Source organism: Salmo salar, chromosome ssa02 (genome assembly GCF_905237065.1).
Source record: "Salmo salar chromosome ssa02, Ssal_v3.1, whole genome shotgun sequence".
In the NCBI taxonomy this organism is placed as follows: domain Eukaryota; kingdom Metazoa; phylum Chordata; class Actinopteri; order Salmoniformes; family Salmonidae; genus Salmo; species Salmo salar.
In genome coordinates, this window is record NC_059443.1 from 28,403,941 (window position 1) to 28,419,629 (window position 15,689).

General features: G+C 44.3%; 1 protein-coding gene across 5 annotated transcripts in view; it reads left to right on the forward strand.

The window, feature by feature from the left end:
• Positions 1-15,689, forward strand: part of LOC106579405 (cyclin-dependent kinase 14) — a 215,627-nt gene that overhangs the window by 14,296 nt on the left and 185,642 nt on the right. The window contains exon 3 of one of the 5 annotated variants that reach the window (XM_045701610.1): positions 6,963-7,097. The exons of the other annotated variants lie outside the window; for them this stretch is intronic. The gene's annotated coding sequence lies outside the window, so the exon portion shown is untranslated. The remainder of the gene's footprint in view (positions 1-6,962; positions 7,098-15,689) is intronic. 5 annotated transcript variants of the gene reach the window in all.

Here is a 15,689-nt window from a genome sequence, read left to right on the forward strand (position 1 = left end):
CAGCAGAGTACCCAGCCAGAAATAATCAGACACCCATTTTTCAAGCTAGCATATAATGTCACATAAACCCAAACCACAGCTAAATGCAGCACTAACCTTTGATGATCTTCATCAGATGACAACCCTAGGACATTATGTTATACAATACATGCATGTTTTGTTCAATCAAGTTCATATTTATATCAAAAAACTGCTTTTTACATTAGCATGTGACTAGCATGTGACTAGCATTCCCACCGAACACTGCCGGTGAATTTACTAAATTACTCACGATAAACGTTCACAAAAAGCATAACAATTATTTTAAGAATTATAGATACAGAACTCCTCTATGCACTCGATATGTCCTATTTTAAAATAGCTTTTCGGTGAAAGCACATTTTGCAATATTCTCAGTAGATAGCCCGGCATCACAGGGCTAGCTATTTAGACACCCAGCAAGTTTAGCACTCAGCAAAGTCACATTTACTATAAGAAAAATGTTATTACCTTTGCTGTCTTCGTCAGAATGCACTCCCAGGACTTCTACTTCAATAACAAATGTTGGTTTGGTTCAAAATAATCCATAGTTATATCCAAACAGCGGCGTTTTGTTCGTGCGTTCAAGACACTATCCGAAAGGGTAAATATGTGTGACGAGCATGGCGCAATTCGTGACAAAAAAAATCTAAATATTCCATTACCGTACTTCGAAGCATGTCAACCGCTGTTTAAAATCAATTTTTATGCCATTTTTCTCATAAAAAAGCGATAATATTCCGACCGGGAATCTGCGTTTAGGTAAACAGACGAAAGAAAATAAAGCATTCGGTCGACTCGGGCACGCGCCTAAGCCCATAGTAATCTGTTCGGCCACTTGCCAAAAGCGATAATGTGTTTCAGCCAGAGGCTGCCTCGATATCGTTCAGCTTTTTCCCGGGCTCTGAGAGCCTATGGGAGCCGTAGGAAGTGTCACGTTAGAGCAAAGATCCTCAGTCTTCAATAAAAAGAGCCAAGATAAAACACAACTTGTCAGACAGGCCACTTCCTGCATGGAATCTTCTCAGGTTTTGGCCTGCCATTTGAGTTCTGTTATACTCACAGACACCATTCAAACAGTTTTAGAAACTTCAGGGTGTTTTCTATCCAAAGCATATGCATATTCTAGTTACTGGGCAGGAGTAGTAACCAGATTAAATCGGGTACGTTTTTTATCCGGCCGTGTCAATACTGCCCCCTAGCCCTAACAGGTTAACTAGTGATTATGTTTGATTGATTGTTTTTTATAAGATAAGTTTAATGCCAGCTAGCAACTTACTTTGGTTTCTTGAATCCCTGAGCTGACAAGGTAAAAATCTGTCGTTCTGCCCCTGAACAAGGCAGTTAACCCACCGTTCTTAGGCCGTCATTGAAAATAAGAATGTGTTCTTAACTGACTTGCCTAGTTAAATAAAGATAAAAAAATAATAATACTTATATACAAATCGGCCAAATCGGCGTCCAAAAATACCGATTTCCGATTGTTATGAAAACTTGAAATCGGCCCTAATTAATCGGCCATTACGATTAATCGGCCGACCTCTAATTATGGTATTATTTGGTCTCACTCTCTCTCTTTATCTCTCTCTTGCTCTCCCTCCCCCTTTCTCTTTCCCACTTTCCCTCTTTCTCTCTCTCTCTCTCTCTCTCCCTCCCTCTCTCACTCGCTCACTCTCTTGTAATCTGCAGTCTCAGCTCTGTGGTTGCACTGAGGAAGTGATTATGCTCATTTTAAGACTTTGCCATCACTGGGGCTTTGGACAAGTCATTATTTGTGTTGGCACTGGAGTCTAGCTGTATATAAAATGTCTGTATATAAAATCTAAGTTATTTAACATTGGCATTAGTTATGTTTCCTGTGATTACGCTGATGAACATAGATTAGATATATCGCCACCACCAGTCCATTTTATGCTACTGGGACTTTTGTGGTGAAATAATGTGAACCGGACCGTTCCAAGAAGCTGGTGCCCTGGGAAATAGACCGGACCATTGGCTATAAATGGTCTCTGCCGCCAGATAATTTTTAAAAAGAATTTTGGAAAGAAAAATAGCAATTTCCTATGCAGCACCAGGTTGTCTCTGAGTGAGCAGTAAGGAGAGGAATTAGCCGGCGTGTGTTTGTGTCTTAAAGAAGGGCCCATTGTTTGCTACATTGTTCAGCTGATGCCCATTCATCATGGGCAGAACACCACGAGTCTGATTAAATTGTACCCAGAGTAGCTAGCCTACTACACTGCCCAAAGAATTAGCAACAGTACCCTGTTAGTTTGTCTTGATATTAAATTGTTGCTCCAAGGTAATGTGACTGTATCTGGCACAGAAAGAGATATCATCTGGTCATAACTCCCAGAGAAAGAGACCAGTCATCCACAGCAGTCTTTTTCCCCTTTCTCCTCTTTTCTTTGTCCCTCTCTCCTCTTCTCTCTGTCCCTGTCTCCTCTTCTCTCTCCCTCTTTCTCTGTTTTTATCCCTCTCCCCATCCTGCTCCTATCTCTGCCCTCCCTGATTCCTTCTCTCTTTTCCTCTCTACCCCTCTTTCTACCCATCTCTATACCTCTCTGCTCTCTGTCCTTTCTACCCATCTTTCTGTCCCTCTCTCTTTTTCTCTGTCTCCCTATATCTCTCTCTGTCTCTGTCTTTCTCTCTCTTTCTCTCTCTCCCTCACACTCAATCTTTCTCTTTTCATCTCCCTACCCCCCCCCTCTCTCTCTCTCTCTCTCTCTCTCTCTCTCTCTTTCTCCTTGTCCTCCTTGCTCCCCTCTTCTAGTGGAAACACAGGCACTGTGCTGTGTGGCCTGGCTGAATGTTAAATAACACTGCTGTGGGTATGACTGTTCTATTACAGAAGGCTGTTAGAGAACTCTGGGACACTGTAATACACACACACACACACACACACACACACAGCCACACACACACACACACACACACACACACACACACACACACACACACACACACACACACACTGGAATGCTGAAATGGCCTCATTAGAGTGGGCAGATCGTAAAGGATGGCCTGTGTGTGTGTGTGTGTGTGTGTGTGTGTGTGTGTGTGTGTGTGTGTGTGTGTGTGTGTGTGTGTGTGTGTGTGTGTGTGTGTGTGTGTGTGTGTGTGTGTGTGTGTGTGTGCGCGCGCACACGTCCTCAGCTGCTGCCCCATAGACTCAATCCAATTTTAGTTAACATGTAAGCCGAGTTCCATGAGTGTCACTTTGTCTTCACTTCACACATTGTATGCACACAGAGAAATTTAAAGGTGTTGCAACGCAAACAAACAATAACTTCTGTATAATGACAATTGCTAAATATTGTTAGATTAAGGCCAAGGTCTTCAATTATTTCTGGCTATTAATAATACTTTTCTCCCTCATTTTCTACTTTCTCTTTTTCTCTCTTACACTCTCTCTCTTCTGTCTCTGTCGCACGAGAACTTCATTATCTATTCTCAGCAGAATTGGAGTCTGGCACATTGAATAATTGCATGTGTTTGGTGTCAGGATCAGAAATGAATGCAATAAACGTCTTCATCTATCACATTAAAGACTCCAGCGATATTAGTGGAGGAGCCATTAAGACTGAACCGGATGGAAAATGTCATTTATTTCACAGGAAACAAATCACCTTTTGGTCCTTGAGAGTTATCTGAAGGTTTTACAAAGGGAGGAACTGTGCTCTCCTTCATCATTGTCATCATCATCATCTGTGTCATCATCTTTTATGTCATCACTAGCAGTCAGTCACTTCTTGAATAGCAGTATGGTATAGGCTGGAGCCATTCCCCAGGTCTTAGAATGTTAGCGTGCCAAGGGCGGAGGGAGAGAAATGGCCAGAAGAGAGATGCCTGGAATAGTGAATGTTTCCTCCATCAGGGGATGTAGGGAGGGTTGGGTCACAGTTAAGCCCCAGTGAGGAACTGCTAGGTGGGGTAGACGGGGGAGAGAGGAGGAGGAGAAGGGGTAGGGAGGGAGAGAGAGAGGCGCTGTCACGTATTCTGCCATGGTGATCCTTGGGGACGGACACAGCCCAGCAGAATACCCAGATAGACCATGGATTTATCTCACTCTCTCTCTCTCTCTCTCGCACTCTCTCTCTCTCTCTCGCACTCTCTCTCTCTCTCTCGCTCTCTCTCTCTCTCTCTCTCTCTCTCACTCTCTCTCTCGCTCTCTCTCTCTCTCTCTCTCTCTCTTACTCTCTCTCTGTTGCTTCATCTCTCGCTTGCTGACTCCATGGAACTCCAGTTCTTTACCAAGACTTTAGCCTTGCTTTCTGTCTCAGAGCACAAATGTCTGTTGTTAGAAACTGGTTGGAATTACACTGGTGGTTAAGAGAGGAGAGGAGGAGGGGCAGCTGGGACATTATGGATGTATATCATATTTTTCCTGAGTGACATAGAGGTGTGACAGTTTGAATAGCTTGTATTGGATGTCTGTCTCACACCATTAATGACGTTTGAAATGCTGTCAGATCCTGATGACATTGTCATATTGTCCCACGAGCGCACACGTCTGTCCCACGAGCGCACACGTCTGTCCCACGAGCGCACACGTCTGTCCCACGAGCGCACACGTCTGTCCCACGAGCGCACACGTTTGTCTCAGGACGCACACATCTGTCTCTAAGCCAAGGTCAGTGGTGATTGTTATTCGGTTAAAACACTTCCCATTGAGAATTCAAAATGCGTAGAAAACTCAAGCTACAAACACCCCCTATTGATTTTTGGTTACAGTCTTCATTGTTCAAAGTTCAATTAAAACAGCGTATTTTGGTGACTTTGAAAAATCCAATCAATGTTCTACATTGATAACATGCGGGGTGGTAGCGTTGATTACAGGGATTGACTCACTGGTTCCTGCTTTCAGGTCCCATTGACTTTCATGTCCTATAATGTTGTTCAAGTAAATCTCCACGTGAATTCAATAACTGTTGAGCTAGAAAGGTGTGGAAAGGAAACGTAAAGGCCACATCTCTGTGAGGAAATCAGGAGGGAAGATAAAAAAGAACGAGTAAGGGCCGTAGAGGCTAAGGAAGAGAGGAGGAGAGGAGAGTACCAGGAGACCAGCAGTGGCCTGCGGTGTGAAACACCATGGTGTCGATAAGAACCTTCCTTCACCCTAACGTTGATAACGCATGCGCACACGCACACTGATAACACACGCAGGTGCCGCCTATGGCTTATCGATTCACCTAGCGGTGCGCTCGCCAATGTCACCCTTCCTGCCCCTGGATGTGTCTCAATATTACCGTCCTCCCCATCCCCAAGCCACAGCGTTCCCGTCCTCCGCGTCTCCTAGATAAGGGACAAGGTCAGAGGTCACCAGGAATCTAGATAACGTCCCTCTCCCGCTTAGCATCACCGTGGGCAACATTAATGTTATCGTCGAGGACTCAAATAAAATAATCAAAGATGACATGCATTGTCTTTCAGGATCATAGACAGGATCAGAAATATCACACCTTTTGTTGTTCTGAGAGACCTTGCAGAGGTGATGGTTCACTGCAGTCAGTGCAGTAGTTGATATCATATACAATAGCTCTACTGGGAGATTGTGGATCCTGTCACTGACAGATACATATCCACCATTCATCTGTAAGTAGGACTGGATCCGCTGTAACTTAGGCTGCAGATTAGAACAGGTAGGATCCATATGCTTTTAAATAGAGAGAAACCAAACCTGTGAGTTCTTACAATGTGATCAGAGGACGACTGACGTCTCACTCATTTCTATGGTCTCTGTAGTTCCCGGGAGAGAGAGATGATTCCCAGAGGTTTCTTCCCGTTCTGTACCGCATGTTGAATATTCCGACCGGAATCATCCGGCTTTAATGACGGCAGGATATCATTTCACACTTTTTGCTCACTGTGCTGCTAACCTTCCTCTCTGTAAGCTGCTTAGCCATACTATCAGGCAGCGAATATTATTAAATCAAGTTTTAAGCTGTGGTAGGGAGGGAACGATAAGGAAGGAATCTGAATGAAATTAGGTTAGAGTAGGTCAGAGGAATAGTTTCCGAAACCAGAAATTACTCTCTGTGAGACGCTAGATAGAGAATCCTTTTCTCAGTTTCTTTCAGGGCTGAGACATTTTAGGGGCCATTTTGTAGGGTTGGAGTATCCCTCTCTGTGAACCAGGGTAAATGTTTTCTGAGGGTGTAGTTTCACCCACTGTCCTGTTGCACTGCGGAGGAGCTCAAGGGTCTCTTCTTTGTAAACATATATTCAAGTGTGTGTGTGTGTGTGTGTGTGTGTGTGTGTGTGTGTGTGTGTGTGTGTGTGTGTGTGTGTGTGTGTGTGTGTGTGTGTGTGTGTGTGTGTGTAAATTTTCCTAGACAGGCAAGCTTTCGATGCCAGGTTACTTTAGGTTGTCTGTTTGTTGAGCAGGTAGAGATTTACACTGTGAGTCTGGTCCTCCTGAAATGCAACAGACGTTGAGTTGACTTCACTCAGACATTAAGCAGAACCTATTCGTATACACACACACACACACACACACACACACACACACACACACACACACACACACACACACACACACACACACACACACACACACACACACACACACACACACACACACACACACTGGGAATGTTGCCCCTAGTTGCCATCTTTCTCTTCCACTCCATTCCTCTCTGCATTCTCTCTCTCTCTCTCTTTCGCTCCATTCCCCTCTTTCTATATTCTCTCACTTTCTCTTTCTTTCTGTCTCTCTCTGTCTCTCTCTGTGGGTGGTCTCCTGGCTGCTTTGTGCTGCTCCTCCTCTGATCTGATTAGGATGGCTAGAATATGGCGTCAGCTCCCCAAATGTTTCTATTGGCTACATCACCATGACTACTGTACACAACAAGTTCCATATGTATGTCTTCGGTCACAATACTGTCACAAAGGAATACATTTACTTCTCTCTGAGTAAACAATTGTTCTTTCTTGTTCTGCTTTAGGCCTATTTTTCTCTAAGATGTATCCATCACTGAAATGAATGTGGAATTGCTGAGAGCCTGTGAAAATAGACTGCCACCACCGCGTTCCTATCAGGTGACTGGAAGGGACTCCAGATCAGGTGTATGTAGGTTAATGTAAGCATCGGTGTCCTACTTCTGTCTGTTCATGATCAAACCAATGACTGTGGAACAAACCAAAAGGTATCGCTCACATCTCTGCTGTCAGTATAGCCTGCTCACTCCATATAATATGTATCTTTAGTGTACTGTGCATGAAATTTACAGTAGGTAGTTTATGCTGTATTTTTTGTCTCTAAGGCGTTTAGCCCTCATGTGAAACAGCTAGCCAGGCAGTTCCACCAGGCGGTGTGTTTCTATGTTAACTCTCTGCAGTGAGGGAAAAGGCTTCTGGGCCTGCCTGCCTGCCTCCCTGTCCGACCCAGCTCATGTTTTGTAGCAACGCGTTTGAAAATCACTTCAAGATGTCCTACGCAAGCACTCATTTGACCTCAGAAGCCTATGCGTTTTGTTCTCTCGCTCTTTTTTCCCTCCTTCTTCCTGAGGTAGTAGAGTAAGATATTGACAGATACCCTTGAACACCCCTCTATCCTCCTCTCTCCAGAGCGGCCCAGGGGGGAAGCTGGGAGGAACCGTCTTCCTTCTGCCAACGCTACATCACTCCTGCTCCACCCCCTCACAGGGCACACTAGGGTGGGGAGAAATATAGAGCCAACATCATTACTCATTTCACTTTATAAGGGAAGTGTGTGTGTGAGTTTGTGTGTGTGTGTGTGTGTGTGTGTGTGTGTGTGTGTGTGTGTGTGTGTGTGTGTGTGTGTGTGTGTGTGTGTGTGTGTGTGTGTGTGTGTGTGTGTGTGTGTGTGTGTGTGTGTGTGTGTGTGTGTGTGTGTGTGTGTGTGTGTGTGTGTGTGTGTGTGTGTGTGTGTGTGTGTGTTTGCCTACATGCTTGTGTGCATCCTCTGCTATTAACCCATTAACTCAATCTAATTCCGGTTAAGATTAAAGACGAGTTCACACTTCTTCTAAACTCATTCACTTCTCATGATCAGTGTACATTCTCCTAGAAGATACTTTGATGCAGCCGTAAGCCTGAATGACTGGTGACGATGGCTTGACTTTTCAGCAGCAGCAGCAGCCATGTTTCTGTGCTTCTGTCAGTCTGAGTATTGACGGCCAGCTAATCTGGGGGTGTTAGCCTGCAGGGGTTAGGTCAGCTATTTCCCAATCTGAGGATGATGGCTCATCTGAAAGCTTCAAGACTCTGACAGGCGGTCAGCTATTTATCACTCTCCCCTGGTTAATCTAAGAAGCGTTAGCTACGAGGTACTCTGTTTTTTCTCAATCTAAGATTAGTGCTAATCTGAGAATATTAGCGCTCTCCGTTTTTAACCATCACTCATATTTGGCTGTAATGTTACTCCAGCTAGCTGTTATAATCTTGGAACTTCATACAGGATTAGTGTATAGTTGAATGATGCTATGGCTAGCTTAGTTTGTGTGAGTAAGAATCCATACATGATTAGACTGGTCCAAGATCAGTTTGTGCTGTTTTGCCAACTCAAACATAGGAGTTGCCAAAACATCACTAACAGATCTGCGACCAGGCTAATACTGTATGAGATGGTTGTGGATGTATGAGTCCTGCCAGTGTGAAGCCTCTGAGTGTCAGTCCTGGTGTTCAAACCCACCATCTCCTGTCTCATCGTGAATAACATTGGTATAATCCAACTGTCGTTAATCCAGCCATTCGCTAGCGAATTACCTTTCCCTCAATAGGCCCAGGAGGATACCTAATGGATTAAATATTGCTGAGACATTAAAATGCAAATGTGGCATGAACAGTATGACCTGTCTCCCCCGTTGTTAGGCAAGCTTCCGTCCCGTTGTTAGCGGCGTCGTGTGGCGATGATGACTGGCGGATGTGATGTCACATCGATCATGTTGACGGCTGTTGGAGCGCTCCCATATGTTTCAGAGCTCAGACTAGGTTAGTGCTGCGCAGAGAGGAAAAGGCAATGAACTGCTGACTGGTAGCTAAAATCCGTCCCAAATGGCACTCTATTCCCTACATAGTGCACTACTTTTGACCAGAGCCCTATGAAGTATAATAGTGCACTTCATAGGGATTAGATGCTGTGAGGGGAAATAAGGCATAAGGAGGGTAATGGTATGGAAGACAACCATGCTTCAGTCTGGTTATTATGTTCTGGGTTCAGCAGGTAAAGCAATAAGGGGCTAGTATAAAGATAACATACTTTCATAGTATTCATTTAAACTGATTACATTCGACATTTAGTTAGAGAAAAAAACTCGACCTCGCTCTTGTTTTGTCTCACATTTTCTCTTACAGTTCAAAACAATTTGGAAAAAGTCTCAAATGTCAAGGTAAATATTGTGTTTAATGATCGGCCCTTTTTTGAAAGGAGAAGGTTAGGGGAAAGAAACACAATGATCTCTGTTGACCTTTGGAAAGGAGGAAATATCACCTTTCATCTCCGATCGAATAAGCACTCTTTCTTTTCTCAATTTAGACAGCTCTGCTATTTGGAGGCTCATTATGAGAGGAAGAGTGGTTGTCTGGCTGGCTGTGTGTGTGTGTGTGTGTGTGTGTGTGTGAACATTTGCATGTGTGTGGGGTGCGTGCCAGCCAGTCTGTTCACTCTACAGAGTCCAGAGAGGCCCATAGAGTCTTGCTCTGACATTTTTGGGAGGTCATGAAAGGAAGTGGTATGTGGGAGTACTGTGGCAGGTGAGAAAAGGAGAGCGAGAGAGACAGAGAGGTTGAGAGAGAAAGGTTGAGAGTTAGAGAGAGAGAGAGGAGATGGTGAGTGAGAGAGACATGGATGTAGGGAAGGATGAGGAAGAGAGAGAAGGAAGGAGGATGAGAGATAAGGAGTGAAGGAGAGGGATGGAGAGAGAGAAAAAATTAGGAGTGTGTGAGAGTGGGGCAATCGTGTGAAATAGTAATTGTGGTTAAGGGAGAGGTGTATCGGCGGTGAATCTCAAACCTGCCCCTCTCCCCTCGCTCCTACCAACTCGATCAGAGGGCCCTCTGTTGTCAGGTGTTGCTGACGAAACTCTGAAGGTGACTTCTAGGGCTGGGAATTGCCAGGGACCTAACCATACAATGTTATCACGATACTTACACTCTTAGAAAAAAGGGTTCCAAAAGGGTTCTGCGGCTGTCTCCATAAAATAACCCTTTTTGTTCCAGGTAGAAATATTTTGGGTTCCACCCTCTTTGGAAAGGGTTCAACCTGGAACCAAAAGCGGTTATTCAAAGGGTTCTCCTAAGAACCCTTTTTGGTTCAGAAAGTATTCACACCCCTTGACTTTTTCAGCACTTTGTTGCGATACAGATGAATTTAAAATGGATGAAATTGAGATTTGTCACTGGCCTACACACAATACCCCATAATGTCAAAGTGGAAGGATGTTTTTTGAAAGTTTTACAAATTAATAAAAAATGTTTTGAGTTAATATGTATTCAACCCCTTTGTTATGGCAAGCCTAAATAAGTTCAGGAGTAAAAATTTGCTTAACAAGTCACATAATAAGTTGCATATATTCGCTTTGTGTGCAATAATAGTGTTTAACATATTTTATTTTTACAACTACCTCATCTCTGCACCCCACACATACAATTATCTGTGAAGTCCCTCAGTCTAGCAGTGAATTTCAAATACAGATTCAAACACAGCGGTTTTCCAATGTCTCGCAAAGAAGGGCACCTATTGGTAGATGGGTAAAAATAAAAAGCAGACATTGAATGAGCATTGTGAAGTTATTAATTACTCTTTAGATGGTGTATCAATACACCCAGTCACTACAAAGATACAGGCATCGTTCCTAACTCAGTTGCCAGAGATGAAGGCCAATGGTAACTTTAAAACATTTAGATAATTTAATGCCTTTGACAGGAGAAATTTGAGGTTGGATCAACAACATTGTAGGTACTTCACAATACTAACTTAATTGACAGTGTCACGGATCCCTCCGGAACTTTCATCACGCACACCTGTCCCCTTTTCCCAATGATTAGTATTTGTATATATGTTCCCTTTGGTTTCCATTTGGGGGGTTGATTATTGTTACTATGTCCGTTGGTGCGTGTGAGTACCTGTGCTGTGTGTTTTGGCTTTCGTGCCATTGTGGATTGCGCAGATGATTACGGGTCTCGTCCCGTGTGGTATCATTGTGCGCGTGTGTTATTTATTCGAGGTACTACTTGCTCTTTTGTTTGGGTTTAAACCCTGTGTTTTGTTACGTGTTTGTTTGGTCTTCGTCCCCGTGCCTTTACACGGCACGCCGTAATTTGCTTACAATTAAAAAATATATATTACACATTCCTGCGTCTGTCTCCCGATCCTTTATGCCAACGTGACAGAATAATTGACCATTGAGGGAGACAGCGGGAATGGCCCGTCTGACGACGCTGTGACTGGTCTGTCTGGCGCCGCTGCAATTTCGGCAGCTGCTACTGGGCCGTCCGACGTTGCCACTACGGGTCCATCCGACGGCGCCACTTCAGCAGCCAGAACTGGCCTGTCCGACGCCGCCACAACTGGTCCGTCCGACACCACTGCTGCTGGTCCGTCCGACGACGACACAACTTTGGCAGCTGCATCGGGTCCTGATCGACCCGCACTGCGTTCCTGTGATCGTCCTCGAGGCCGGTGTCGTTGCGCTGCTGGTGCAGCGTGTCGGGGGAGGGTACTGTCACGGATCCCTCCGGAACTTTCATCACGCACACCTGTCCTCTATTCCCCCTGATTAGTATGTTATATATGTGCCCTCTGTTCCCTCTGTCTTTGTCAGTTATTGTTCCCATGTCCGTTGGTCGTGTGAGTACCTATGCGTTGGTGCAGCTGTTATGCTGCCAGCTTTATATATTTTGTATTACGGGTATCGTCCCGTGTCGTTCAACGAGGTTTACCCTTGTTCTTTTGTTTGGGTACAGCCCAGTGTATTTGTATATGTGTTTGTTTTGGGTGTATTAAAAACCCCTACTGTGTATTCCTGCGCCTGTCTCCAAATCCTTTATTCACATTACTGAGTACCACTTTCCATTTTTTCAAGCATAGTGGTAACTGCATAATGTTATGGGAATGCTTGTAATGCAATTTGCATCCTGTAGCACAAACTCCAAAAAGGTCTGGGACACTGTAAAGTCCATGGAGAGTAAGAGCACCTCCTCCCAGCTGCCCACTGCACTGAGGCTAGGAATTACTGTCACCACCGATAAATCCACTATAATTGAGAATTTCAAGAAGCATTTTTCTACAGCTAGCCATGCTTTCCACCTGGCTACCCCTCCCCCAGTCAACAGCTCTGCACCCCCCACAGCAACTTGCACAACCCTCCCCCATTTCTCATTCACCCAAATGCAGATAGCTGATGTTCTGAAAAAACGGCAAAATCTGGACCCCTACAAATCAGCTGGGCTAGACAATCTGAACCCTCTCTTTCTGAAATTATCCGCCGCAATGGATGCAAAACCACTATTACTATCCTGTTCAGCCTCTCTTTCGTATCGTCTGAGATCCCCAAAGATTGGAAAGCTGCCGCGGTCATCCCCCTCTTCAAAGGGGGAGATATTCTAGACCCAAACTGTTACAGACCTATACCTATCCTAAACTGCCTTTCTTAGCTCTTTTTGAAAGCCAAGTTAACAAACAGATCACCGACCATTTCGAATCCCTCCGTACCTTCTCTGCTATGCAATCTGGATTCCGAGCTGGTCTCCTCAGCCACACTCAAGGTCCTAAATGATATCCTAACCGCCATCGATAAAAGACAATACTGTGCAGCCGTATTCATTGACCTGGCCAAGGCTTTCGACTCTGTTATCACCACATTCTAATCGGCAGACTCAACAGCCTTGGTTTCTCAAATGACTGCCTCGCCTGGTTCACCAACTACTTCTCAGACAGAGTTCAGTGTGTCAAATCGGAGGGCGTCTTGTCCGGACAACTGGCAGTCTCTATGGGGGTGCCACAGGGTTCAATTCTCGGGCCGACTCTTTTCTCTGCGTACATCAATGATATCGCTCTTGCTTCTGGTGATTCTCTGATCCACCTCTACGCAGACAACACCATTCTGTATACTTCTGGCCCTTCTTTGGACACTGTGTTAACTAACCTCCAGACGAGCTTCAATGCCATACAACTCTCCTTCCGTGGCGTCCAACTGCTCTTAAATGCAAGTAAAACTAAATGCATGCTCTTCAAACGATCGCTGCCCGCACCTGTCCGCCCGTCTAGCATCACTACTCTGGACGATTCTGACTTAGAATATGTGAACTACAGTGAGGGGAAAAAGTATTTGATCATCTGCTGATTTTGTACGTTTGCCCACTGACAAAGAAATGATCAGTCTGTAATTTTAATGGTAGGTTTATTTGAACAGTGAGAGACAGAATAACAACAAAAATATCCAGAAAAACACATGTCAAAAATGTTATGAATTGATTTGCATTTAAATGAGGGAAATAAGTATTTGACCCCTCTGCAAAACATGACTTAGTACTTGGTGGCAAAACTCTTGTTGGCAATTACAGAAGTCAGACGTTTCTTGTAGTTGGCCACCAGGTTTGCACACATCTCAGGAGGGATTTTGTCCCACGCCTCTTTGCAGATCTTCTCCAAGTCATTAAGGTTTCGAGGCTGACGTTTGGCAACTCGAACCTTCAGCTCCCTCCACAGATTTTTTATGGGATTAAGGTCTGGAGACTGGCTAGGCCACTCCAGGACCTTAATGTGCTTCTTCTTGAGCCACTCCTTTGTTGCTTTGGCCGTGTGTTTTGGGTCATTGTCATGCTGGAATACCCATCCACGACCCATTTTCAATGCCCTGGCTGAGGGAAGGAGGTTCTCACCCAAGATTTGATGGTACATGACCCCGTCCATCGTCCCCACTTTCTTATTGACCGAGTCACTGGTGCTTCCTGCTTCAGTGTTTGCTTGTAAGCAGGAATCAGGAGGATATAATTATGGTCAGAAAAACACAGGTAAAATCCTAGAGGAAATCCTGATTCAGTCTGCTTTACAGCAGACACTGGGAGATTAATTCAACTTTCAGCAGAACAATAACCTAAAACACAAGGCCAAATCTGGAAAGCTCTTAGAGATTTACCCAGCAAGACTCACAGCTGTAATCGTTGCCAAAATTCTAACATGTATGGGTGTTGAATTATTTTATTTTTTATATTGATTTTTACAAATATTTATATTTTCCTTCCACCTTGACTTTACAGAGTATTTTGTTTAACTTCTATGGGCTACGTGGGACGCTAGCGAGTACATAGCTCAGCCATCACAGCAAGCTATACAGACACCCGCCAAGTTCGGGGCAACCTAAACTCAGAATTAGTATTAGAAATATTCTCTTACCTTTGCTGATCTTCGTCAGAATGCACTCCCAGGACTGCTACTTCCACAAGAAATGTTGTTTTTGTTCGAAATAATCCATATTTATTTACAAATACCTCCGTTTTGTTCGTGCGCGGAACCAGAGACGAAAAGTCAAAATTTTCCATTACCGTACTTAGAAGCATGTTAAACGCTGTTTAAAATCAATCTCACTGGTATTTTTTATGTAAAATTGCGATAATATTCCAACCGGACAATAGCATATTCATTCAAGAAGAAAAAGAAGGAACGGCGCGCTCGCATGACCGCGCATATCCAATCCCTTTGTTGCCAGGCAGACCACTCAGTAACTGAGCTCCTATTATCTGCCCAGTGACAGGAGAATGCTCAAACCACTTTCTGAAGGCTGTTGACAGCCAATGGAAGCCTTAGGAAGTGCAACGTCACCCCACAGACACTGTAGTTTCGATAGAGAATCAAAAGAAGAACTACAATTCTCAGACTTTCCACTTCCTGCTTGGATTTTTCTCAGGTTTTTGCCTGCGATATGAGTTCTGTTATACTCACAGACACTAATCAAACAGTTTTAGAAACTTCAGAGTGTTTTCTATCCAAATCTACTAATAATATGCATATTCTAGTTTCTGGGCCAGAGTAGTAACCTGTTTAAATTGGGTACGTTTTTCATCGGGCCGTGAAAATACTGCCCCCTACACCCCAACAAAAATGCCATTTCAATCAATTATAATCCCACTTTCTAACACAACAAAATGTGGAATAAGTCAAGGAGTGTGTCACGACTTCCGCCGAAGTCGGCTCCTCTCCTTTCCACTTTCCATTGTTCCATGTGTTTTGTCTTGTTTTCCCGCACACCTGGTTTACATTCCCTAATCACACTACATATATATTCCCTCTGCTTTCCCCAGGTCTTTGTGTGGAATTATTTTTGTTACGTGTTTTGTGTGACGCGCCAGGCTGGTTTTTCCCCGCGTACCGTGTTTAATCCGTAGCATGTGTATTGTTAAACATTTGATTCATTGTGACTGTTGTTCACGCTTTTCACTTTTGCCATTGGCTGGAGGTTTTTTGACGCAGTTGCGTCCGTCTGTTGCTTCTGCCAAATAAAGTGTGTGCCTGATCACAACTCTCTGCTCTCTTGCATCTGACTTCTATACCAGTAGCGCACAACATGACAGAGTGTGAATACTTTTGTCATGTATACTCCTTCTCTGGCCTCTAGGTCACCGGACTGCTGATTATTACGCACACCTGTCACCATCGTCAGCCACACCAGACACTCACCTGGACTCCATCACCTCCTTGATTACCTGCCCTA